Raw genomic sequence first — 12,423 nt, forward strand, 5'->3', positions numbered from 1 at the left:
TCTTCCCTGACCACACAGCTGGCTGGCACTCTGACTGATAGAGAACTCCCTGTCCTCCATGTGCTCAACTGTATTTCTTTCTCCCCTCTAGGTCTTCTGAAATCACCCTTTCCCCAGCTTTTCTGCCCTCTTTGTCCCGTGGAATTGACTTTAGTCATTTAACCACACACTGACAGTGAAATGTTATTTTCCTTCCGAGTATCTGCTCTCTTCTTTAAGCTTAGGACAGGAACTTCCATTGGTTTCTTTATGCTTTATCTATTTCCAAACATAGGAATAAGTCTTCAGCATTCAAGCAGAGTAGTTAAAGCACAAGTTTTGGAGTTAAATTTCCGCATTTTAATCCAAATTCTGCCACTTGTTATCTACAGTACCTTGAGCCAAACCATGTCAGTTTATTTCACTGACATGAAATAAACAAAACAATCTTCTTCAAAGTGTTGCTCTAAAAGTTATGTAGGTAATGTATATAAGATATTCGACATATTATGCACATGGTGGACACCTGAGAAGTGAATATGCTGTTATAAAATAGTCACAGTGTTCATATCATTCTGAAAGTTTTTAAGAAATGGGATAAATAGGTAGGGGCATAAATGTTTTATTATCTAGGAACTTTATATCTGGGGGTCCTAGCTTCACCATCAGCCAATCTGTTTGCTACCAACCCCAATAGAGAACATAGAAATGAAAGTGTTTTGAAAAATTAAAAGCAACTCACAGATGTAGGTAGAAAGGTAGAGCTATTCTCATCCCTGAAAATACCTCCTTTCTGATCTACTGCCCAGCATTTCCCTTCCCTGCTTTCTTCACTCTATCTAGGCTGGTGCAGTAATAAGTAAGATTTGAAAGCACAAATGTGAAGAAGCAAAGCTCCCAGTATGGTGGAATTTAATAATGCAGCAAGTCCTTTTTGAATAGGAAATAATTCTTAAAAGATTTCTTTTCATGTAATTCCAGGCTCAGTTCAGTGAGATCCTCCTGCAATGTTTTGAATTTATGTGTTGCTTCTCTTTTCTGGCTTTCTAAACTTGTGCTATTTGGGCTTCCACAGCATGGTAGAGGGAATACAGTCCTCCACGTCCCCACAGAGTGTATATGGCCAATAGACAGACAAGGAGAAGGTAGAATAAATATAATTGTCAGAATCACCACCATCATCATCATCTTCATCATCATCATCAACCCTCATTTACTTAGTGGATATTTTTAATGGTGAAGCATATTCAGTATTTATGGCCAGATACTATACTAATATATAGGCATACCTTAGAAATATTCTGGGTTCGATTCCAGACCACAGCATTAAAGCAAATATTGCAGTAAAGTGAGTCACATATATTTTATTTTATTTTCCCAATGCATATAAAAGTTATGGTTACATTATACTGTGGTCTATTAAGAGTGAAATAGCATATGTCTAAATAAACAATATATATACCTTAATTAAAAATACTTTATTGTTAAAAAATGCTAACCATTATCTGTACCTTCAGCAAGTCATAATCATTTTGCTGGTAGAGGGTCTTGCCTTCAGTTTGTAAAAATTGTAGTATTTGAGAAGCATAATAAAGTGAAGCACAATAAAACAAGTTGTGCCTATATATATTATCCCCTTTTTTCTACATCAATAGTGAGGAAGCAACTATTATTATCCTCATTTTACAGAGGAGGAAACTGAGTCTTATATGATGGTTTAACAACTTGTTCATTGTCTCACAGTTGGTAAATGGTAGAGCCAGAATTTAAGGCAGCCTCTATTTCTTCCCTTGTGTAGGAGCAAAAATAGCCTCCTACATAATTCTTTGGAACAAGAAAAATCTTATTTTATTACATATTTTCAGTCATATAGGAAATTACTTACAGTTACTTTGGAAAGGAACTGTACTGAGTTTCCATTGGACGTATGCACCTCTGAGTAAATAACATGTCATGTTTTCTTATGGGATGAGTAGGGAATTTTAAAAACCTCTTAAGTTATGGCTTTATGAATGGGGAAAGGGACACTACCACACGGTGTTCCCTGGGAATACCAAAACTTGGTTTCCTTGATAATGTTTGCCAGGAGTAAATCCTAATGTTAAACATGACCATGCACTTTTGCAAGGACTAAGCATATATTTTTTCATTTGCCTACAGCATATGAAACATATCATGCCTGTAGCATATGACACATATCATGACACATTTTGGTGATTAAATAAAGGATGAACAAGATCTCTCTAGGTGTTCTTTGAGAAAGGTCCATTGACTTACGGTCCAAAGAACCAGAGCTTAAAGGGAGATTCCTACATGGAAAAGGAAGCTAGATCAAATGAGTTACAAAGTTCTCTGTAGTTAATGTAGTTTTCCCTTCTATAAGTGCCTGAGTCTAGAAAGAAGTCAGCTCTCAGACGGACTGTATATCCAGGGCAACTCATTGGAATTTGTGCCTAAATCTTCTTGTCCTTTAAATATCTGGGACAATCCTCCATTTGCTTATCCTGTATAATCAACATTTCTCATACTGTCAAAAATAAGAGTAAATGTCATACAGTGAACATCTGCATTGTGCCAGAACATTTTTATACTCTAATGCTCCAATATCCCTTCATTTATCCTGTTTTTCACATAAGGAATTAAGGCACATACCTTATTGAGATAATCGTTTAGCAATATATGCATGTATCAAATCATCACGTTGTATACCTAAAACGTATGTAGTGTTATGTCAGTTAAAATCTCAATAAAGTTGGGGATTATTTTTAATTAAAAAAAAAGTCAGAAACAAACATATATTTTTTAATATATATATATATATTTATAAGCACCTTGACTAACATATCTTGGGGGTGGAGGTAGAGAACTATACATATTTTGAAAACCACAAACATCACATACTCATACTGATCCAGAGCAGAGATGAGATACCTTGTGCTTTGTCATGACAGCTCTAACTGAATAAAGGAAGAGGAAATTTTTGGGAGACTCTATTGTAGGTGGCTACAAAAGGATGGCTGTGAGAGATGTGTTGGGATTTTGGGTGGACTCTTTTCCTGACATTTCAATCACTGGCCAGATTGCCAAGCCCTGCATGGGGGAACGTGGATTGTATGGCTGCCTAAAAATGAGCGCCTTCACAGGCTACCATACAGCTTGTGGTCTGTGCTCTCGTAGGCTGAGAGAATGAAACTGAATCACTTTGAAGGGCATAAGAATTGCCCCTATACCTCACTTGACAGACTTGTAACCCTAGGCACAGACTAACATGTGGCCCTAGACTCAATCTTAAAAAAAAAACTAGCTTATAAATTTTAACCAATCACAAGAGGAACCTGGCAGAATTGAACTACATCTGCTCATCCCCATAACAAAACGAGCCCCCAGAAAGCCCAGTGGTCCCTATTTTATTCTATGGTCCTTTTGTTAGTGAATAGCACAAATGATTTTACTTAAATGCTCACATTTTCCCACGTTTGAAAGGATGCTTAAAATACACTTCAACAAACTATTTCACTATTTTTAAGTATTTTAGATTAGAAATATGGAGCTGAGGGAAATCCATGGATCCTTGTCTAAATGTTCCCCCACAGGATGAGGATTTCTGTGTCTAAGCGTCCCTCTCTTCCCATCTTTTTCAACCATTTACTAGACAAGAACAGAAAGGTTAGGCTAGCATCATCACAAGAACTAAGCCAACCTTGCCTGTCAGTGAATTCCAAGACAGTTCCTTTTTGTGCTTGGAAGCTTATACCTAAAAGTTCTCTACATATCTTCCAGGCCGGCGCCCTCAGAGTCCACATACCTCGAGTGCCTACTATGCTAGGATTTCTCACAAGCATGATCTATCTAATTTTCACAACACTCTAAGGTACCCATCATTATTCCCACTGTTCATGAGAAATGACATCAGAAGGGAAAGTCTCTTTCCCCAAATCACAATGCTCATTTGTGGCAGAAATGAGAATTCAACCCAGGCTATCACTCATTGCCTTCCAGATTAAAAGTTATTTTTCTGCTGCACTCTACCTGAATTTCTGACATCAAAATTTTATTTTTGCAAGAACAGAATCATTCAGTATGTCTTTTGAGCAATATAGAAAGAGATCAACAACAAAAACAGATATTTTTGTTAAAATGCTTATGAAAATGTTTCCTCCCTAAGTTTGAGAGCATTGTAGGGAGGGCCTGGGGCTCTTTGAGGCGTGAAACTCCACAGGGTGAGTGTTCAATAATTTCAGTCTCACTCCTCATTCCCCATGACTGATGAGAGGGAAGTGTGCATAAAATCATCATATCAATGGCCAGAAGGAATTAAAAAATAATCCAGAGAAGGAAATTGAAGCCCAGAAAGCATATGTGACATGTGTTGTAGGAGACAGGGTTAATATGAACTAAGTAGGGACATGTCAATGAACTAATTTTTCAGTCAAAAACCTCAGCTTGTTTGGACAGCTTTTAATTTTTCTTCATCATAAGGGTAGCAGGGGAAATAGAGGGTAAATCGATCTTTATTACAAATTTTAGTAATTGAAATGGTATCACAGGCAAAAGTTCCTGTCACAATTGTGTCTACTACTGTATGCTTCATAAGATTCTGCCTGTACCTGTTATTTCATCTCAAGGGTAAATAACATCTTATTTCCTTTCCATATATTCTTGTGGGGATTTCAAATATATTCAGAAATTATAATGAAAGCATGCTTTGATTAACTAAATTTAAATAAAATGGAAACAGAGAGATGTATTTGAAGCTTAGAAGGACACATTTAATATTTCTACAGACTAAGCTGTTTGAAGCCGAAATTACTTGCAGTCACACAGAGTTTTTTCTTAACTAAGGGAGCGTTTTCCTCTCCCTTAACAACTGTCCCATATATGATACCAAATAACATTAAAATCAGATCTCTTTCTCCTAAATTAGTCCACTATTTCTAGTTATCTAATATCCAGTGTTATTTCAAGCATTACAAATATAAGTTCATCCAATTAAAAAATAATTTATAACCCCTTATGTTTCATGTTAGAAAAATGTGTTTACCAGAGATCTAAAAAATTGTACAATTGATGGATTATATCTTTCTGAACATAGTTCTTGGAAAAGGGAATAAGTCACTTATTAGGCTTTGCCAGGGACATTTTCATTAGGATTTGTCTAATTTTGAAGATACTGGTTAAGAATCAGTGAGATACATGGCAGTAAAAACAAATGAAGGCATCTACATGCAACCACATGGATGAACCCTAGTTACACGATACCATGTGAAAAAAAAATAAGCTCTGTGAATACATAGAGCATGGTGCCTTTTCCATGAAGTTCAGGAACAGAAAATTAACATTATATCATTTTATATATATAAAGAATTATTTTTAAATACGTGTAGAATAAACATAAAATTAATCATTGTAGGGTCGGAACAGAGAGAGGTAGAGAGGAGCATATAGATCTATGTGGGGTACTGTCTATGTTCTTTTTAAATTGAGAAATATATTAAGAGTGTTATGTACATTACTGAACGTAAACCAGTGAATAAAAAGATAAAGAAAAGTGATTATAAACACGGAGCCATGATGAGAGTGTGTTATAAACTTAACATTATGATTTATTTAAACTGTGTACCTGAGGTTCATTTGGAGATGAGAGAGAGAATAGGGGAGAGAAAGAGATGAAAACAGTCAAAATAGATAAATAAGTTGGAAAGATAGGAGTCTCAAAAAGGAAATGTAAGAGTTCTAAAATTTCATTTCTCTAACTTTACATTTGATATTTAACTCTTTTAAAGCTACCCCAAATTATCGCACCTGCCCCTCCTTGACCTTCACTCATTCAATAATTGTTTATTGAGCACCTACTCATTTCAGACACCATGTTGGAGATATTTCCTGCTTCTATGGAGATGGTATTTCATCTGTGGCAAAAACAGATACTAATACACTGAACGAATGCTCCTGAATGTTAAATTTTAATAATAAAAATGTGCTATGTAAGAGTAGAAGATAGCATAAATCACAAGTAACTAACCACTGATTGCACCTTTAAAAATACTCGTAGAAGATAAGACAACCAAGATGGTGCAGTAGGTAAACGCTGTGTTTACTTTCACAACCACATCAAGATTACAACTGACCTACAAAACACCCATTGTTGAGAATCGCCTAAAATCAAGCTGAACTGAAGCCTTTCAACTAAGGACTTGCAGAAGAAGCCACCTTCAGACTGATAGGAAGGGCAGAGATGCAGGACAGGCTGGTCCCACAGCCTGTGTGTGACCATTAACGATCAGAGAGCTATTTCAGCTGTGGGGGTCCCCCCATCTCCTAAAGAAGGGAGAGATACCAGCCCCACCCTAGTACAGGGTTCCAGTGCCAGGGAGAGAAGTCCCCATAATTTTTGGTTGTGAAAACCAGCGGAGACTGTGACTGAGATGGAATGCAGTTGCACTCACTGGCGCTCCTCTTAAAGGGACCGCGCGGGGACTTACCCTCCATGGGAATCACTGGCTCTGAGCTCCAGCGCTGGGGCAGCAGCTGGAAAGGCGGCAGGGACATACGGCGGGGAACTGAGTTGTCCAGCTTGGGACGGGGGTTGGAGAGGCAGCTTTCTCCTGGACAGCGGAGCTGGTGGAGGCCACTGGTTTATCGTTGAGCCCTCCCTTTTCCCAGCGTGCCAACACAGGTGGCAGCCATATCTGAATCTCAACCTCTGCAGCTCATTAGCTATGCACTGGTGACCAGAGACCAGGTCCCGCCCAACATTCAGGCACTCCCAGGGTGTTTCCAGTGGCTTTTTTACGCAGACCACCTGCCTTGGCTTAAGCTGCAGACTTTCCTAGGGTCTCTCAAAGGTTCGCAGAACCCAGACAAATAGCATCTGGCTTGAGCCTATCCTATACCTCTGGCTGAGCAGCCCTAAGTTGGCACTAACAATAGCAGGCCTTGGTTTGAGGCTTGGCCACTCAAGATGCTTCCAAGCATGGCATGCGCAACAGCCATCTGCAGATTTCTTTCTGGCTCCCACTGGGTGGCCCTGGGTGGGGCACTGACTGTGGCTGTAGTAGACCTACAGCAGATCCCCTCCAAGGTGGTCCTGAGTGCTCCCAGTGGTCAGCTTCAAAATCAGCTGGAGTATCACCCAGTTGCCTCCAAGTATGACACACCCAAGGGGCGGATTGGGTAGGCACCAGAGTCTTGCTGAGGCAGATCCTGCTCTGTAGGATCAGCCCCTGAACAACAACTCTTCCACTGTAGTCAAGGCCAGTCCTCACAACCAGTGAGCCCAAGGGTCAGTCCCTCCCATTGATGTGCTATTATCAACCAAGGCTTAACTACAAGAGGAGGGCACATACAACCCACACACCTGGAGCACATGGCTCAGGTGACCAGAAAGACTGTGCCACTGAACCCCACAGCACACCTACTACATAAGGCCACGCTACTAAGACCGGAAGACATAGCAGACCTACCTAACACATAGAAATACACTCAGGGAGGTAGCCAAAATGTGGAGACAAAGAAACATGTCCCAAATAAAAGGACAGAACAAAGCTCCAGAAAAAGAAGAACTAAGCAAAATGGAGACAAGCAATCTATCAGATGCAGAGTTCCAAACACTGGTTATAAGAATGCTCAGTGATCCAGGGAGAACTTCAATAGAGAGATAGGAAGCATAAAAATGGAGATGGAAACTATAAAAAAGAACCAGTCAGAAATAGAGAATACAATAATGGAAATGAAGACTATATTACAGGGAATCAACAGTAGATTAGATGAAGCAGAGGATCCAACTAGTGATGTAGAAGATAAGGTAGCAGAAAACATCCAACCAGAACAGCAAATAAGAAAAAAGAATCCAAAAAATTGAGGGGACTTTAAAGAGCCTCCGGGACATTATCAAGCATACCAACATTCGTATTATAGGTGTACCAGAAGGAGAAGAGAGAGAGCAAGGAATTAAAAACCTGTTTGAAGAAATAATGACAGAAAACACCCCAAACCTGATGAAGGAAATGAACATACAAGCCCAATGAGCACAGAGAGTTCCAAACAAGATAAACCCAAAGACGCCCACACCAAGACACATCATAATAAAAATGCCAAAGGTTAAATACAAAGACAGAATCTTAAAAGCAACAAAAGAAAAGCAGTTAGTTAACTGAAAGGGAGCCCCTATAAGACTATCAGCTGATTTTGAAACAGAAATCTTGCAGGCAAGAAGGGGGGTGGCAGGAAATATTCCAAGTGATGAAAAGAAACAACATACAACCAAGATTGCTCTGTTCAGCAAGGCTGTCATTTAGAATTGAAGGACAGATAAGGAGCTTCCCAGACACAAAGAAGCTGAAGGAGTTCATCACCACCAAACCAGTATTACAAGGACTCTTGCAGGGACTTCTTTAAGATGGGGGTGGAGGTGGGAGTTAAGGATAGGTGAAAGGGAAGGGATTAAGAAGTACAAATTGGTTGTTACACAGTAGTCATGGAGAGGTAGGGTATAGCATAAGGAATATAGTCAATAATATTGTAATAACTAGGTATGGTGCCAGATAGGTACTAGAACTATCAGGGTGATAGTTGGGAATGGGGTTGGGAGCACGGTGAAAAAGGTGAAAGAATTAAGAAATACAAATTTGTAGTTAAAACAGTATGGGGAATATAATCAATAATGAAAGAGCATGTAAAGAGTATGTAAGGTGCCAGATGGGCACTGGACTTATCAGGGGGATCTTTTCATAGACTGTAGATGCCTGACCAATGTGTTATACACAAAAGAGCTGAAGTAGAATAATATTGAATGTCAACTATAACTAAATATATAGGTATATATAGTCACGGGATATGAAGTACAACATAGGGAAGATAGTCGACAGTATTGTAACAGCTATATAAAATGTCGGAGAGGTAGTAGCTTGGGGGGTGGGTTATCACTTTATGAGGGGTTTAAATGTCTAACTATTACATTGCTTTGTACACCTGAAACTAATAAAAAAATGATAAAAGTAAATTCAAAAAATACTCATAGAAGATTTCTATTTTATATTCTTTTTCTCTTTAAAAACATTTAACATACAACTTCTTTGTAGAAAATTTGGAAAATATTTTTATACAAAAGAAAATAGAAGTGCCTAAAATTCCACTGCCTTGAGATAAGCATTGTCAGAATTTTTATGTATTTACTTCCAGTCTTTTTTCTATGGATACATATATAACAAAAGTGTGGACATAGTGTATATATTCAAATCTGTGTCTGATAAATGTTTGCAATGCTTTTAGTCGCAAGCACTAAGGATAGCCCACTCTGATCCATCTGCATGTCATGTCCTCAAAACTTCTGGGAGATTTCCATGTTCTCATGTTGCTTAGCACCATGCCAGGAAAGGAATGTACTGACCAAATTCTATTCAGAGAAATAAACTTTTATAAGATTTTATAATCAAGGTCGTACCCAAACTTCTTCCAATTTTCTCCCCCAACTGTAATAACATAAAGTCCATATCTCTTAACAATTTAACTAAAGGGGAAGGAAAGAAAGGTCCTAATTCTTTTTTATTTGAATTTTTATGGCCTGTAGACATCACTTACTATTATTATACTGTTCCTATATTTTGCACATCAGCTTGATGGCTGGCTAAGCACTAAATAAATGGTATCCAGTTGTCTTAGTCTGCATGGGCTGCAATAAAAAAAAAAATCCCATAAACTGGGTGGCTTATAAACAACAGAAATTTAATTCTCACAGTTCTGGAAGCTGAGAAGTTAAAAATTAAAGGGCTGGGCAATGGGGTGTCTGGTGAGTGTCCACTTCCTGGTTTATAGATGGCTGTCTTTTTGAAGTGTCTTCTCATGATGGTAAGGATTACTAGGGAACTCTCTGGTTCTCTTTTATAAGGGCACTTGTTCTATTAATCAGGGCTCCACCCTCATGAGCTAATCACCTCCCAAAGGTCCTACCTTCTAATACCATTACATTTGGCGTAAGGAATTAACATATGAATTTTGGTACAGCAGAAGCATTCAGTCTATATAGCATCACTCAGCCAGAACAAAGAAAAGCCACTACGCCAAAATGAATATTGGCTTCAACTCTCTGTAAGAGAGTTGGGGCGGAGACAACATCAAAATATTTATTTTTTCCTTTCAAGTTAACATTCAACTTAGCTCAGTCCCTTTCTGACCAACCTTCTGTGGTGTGCTAGCAGTAACTCATACTGATTCACAAGAGCCAATTGTGTGCTCCTCTTCTCGACTCTGCATTCAGTGATGTGATGTGACAGCTTGAAATCGGCCAAAATAGGAGTTTTTGCATCAAGAAATAAACATTTTTTCTTTGTTTGTTTCCAAACAGTTGTTAAGCATTTACTACACTTCCGTTTCACTTCCCTTCTCTCATCAGCAGAAACCATATGTATTTCCCCCCTTACTACAAGTCATTGCCATTACCAAAGCCTGGCCGAAACGATGTTGGACATGAAAAACTCATCTTACAAGAATTAAACAATAGATCACCATGTACAGTGTATCTACCCATCCAGACGACCATCATTTTAATCAGTGCATAATTCCTTTTGAAGTTTTCTCTGTAGTACTTTCCTCCCAGAAGAATCAGAATTTTCTAAGTTCCCATTTCTTGTATGTTTCCTTAGATAGTAAAATCGTGAGATATCTGTATGGCTTGACAGTTATACAAAGATGGGAATAGGAAGAATTTTAGTACTTTATGACCCAAGATTCAAGGATTCAAGCCTACTATAATATGAACCATCTTTATAATTTTATTTTCGGAAATTGATGTAGTGATTTAAATATAGCTTATTTCAATGATTTGAAAGTCATCGAGGGTTTTTTTGTTGTTGTTGTTGTGTTGTTTTTTTTGCTTTTTGGCTTAAAAGAGGGCTGGGGAGTTCCACATGGGAAAGTCATAAATACAAGAACCCACAAAGTGTGGAAGAATTTTTATATTAAAGTCAAGAAGCTGACCTATATATCGTTTTACACACACACACACACACACACACACACACACACTTTTAAGGCGGGGCATTACATGGTATCCATAGCTGATGTAGGCACAGATTTCATCCATTGGCAAGATAATTGGGGATTAAGTATGTTTATAGCTGTGTTGTTGTTGTTGTTGTTGTATGTGTGTGTGTGTGTGTGTGTGTGTGTGCGCGTATGTATGTGTAGTATATAGTTTTGTTTATGTTGTTGTTTTACCTAAATGATTTCAATCAGAGCTAAATTTCCCATTTGGCCTTGGTCAAGGCAAAACAGACTAAGTGAAATAGTGTTCTATTTTTTTTCTCCCTGACTATTCTATTTTAAGTGCTGGCAATGTTGCAGCTTCCTTTTCCCCCCATAGGTTCTGTGGAGGAAAAAGAAAGAATTACCGTTGACTGATATGAAGGCAGGAATTGACTTACAAATGGAAACAGACAAGTTCAGAAACCCACATTGTTGTAAAGCAACAATCCAAAGGGCACTAATGATCAAGCATTGCTGCTCGAAGGATCCCTGAGCAGAGCAAACATGACTTCAAAGGATGCTTTAAGGGCCAAATTAAATAAAAATCCACTGAAGGATACCAGAGTAGCAGTGTCTGGATCAAAAAGAACCCAGCATATTCTCTGCCAAGGGCATTCTTTCTATTTCTGACACTTTGGATTTTTAGAGGTAAAATCTTCACATTTCTTGAGAAAATTCACATTGGAATACACCGTCTTTATGGTTTGCACTCTCTCTTCAAAGAAAGCAAATGATGCTGTTTACAGTGACAAAGCTTTGATAATTGCCATCTTTGGTGTGACTGTTTGGCATCAACCCCAGCCTCAATTGTGACAACTGTACCAATGATGATATATTGGAGGCATGCTGCTGCATTAGACCAAATTTTATTAGCATATAGAACATCTGGAAAGATTAAAAAGCTGTAGAGGAGGAGGACTCAAAGAATACAAGGATGGACATTAATACTTATTTTATGACATTTGAATAAGTAAGTGGGATTTTTGTGTTTCTCAATTTGGAAATAATACAAAATAAAAAAATAATATCATAAATAATACAAAAAAAGCATCCTTTTTAAAGAAGGGGGAGAGGTAAAAGGGAAAGAAGGTAGGAGGGAACGGGGGAAAGGGAAAGGAAAATTTGCACTCTGATCCATCTTCCAACGAGAGGACCTCTTGATGTCTACTCTCCCTCATTCTCCACAGCAGGAACTAAGTGCGGTTGCTTATACTTCAACATTATCATTGTCATATGAACAACTTCAATCACATCCTAATTAGACAATAAGCTTCTACAGAAAGAAGTATGCTAGATCAAAACTTTCTTATTTAAACTTTATAGCTTATTCCATATCCAGCAAATAAGTGTCAGTAAATGATTTCTAATTCCCTTGGAATGTTATTTTTACTCTGTACCCATAATCCTTCTAAAATGACAAGA

Source organism: Rhinolophus ferrumequinum, chromosome 13 (genome assembly GCF_004115265.2).
Source record: "Rhinolophus ferrumequinum isolate MPI-CBG mRhiFer1 chromosome 13, mRhiFer1_v1.p, whole genome shotgun sequence".
Taxonomy (NCBI): domain Eukaryota; kingdom Metazoa; phylum Chordata; class Mammalia; order Chiroptera; family Rhinolophidae; genus Rhinolophus; species Rhinolophus ferrumequinum.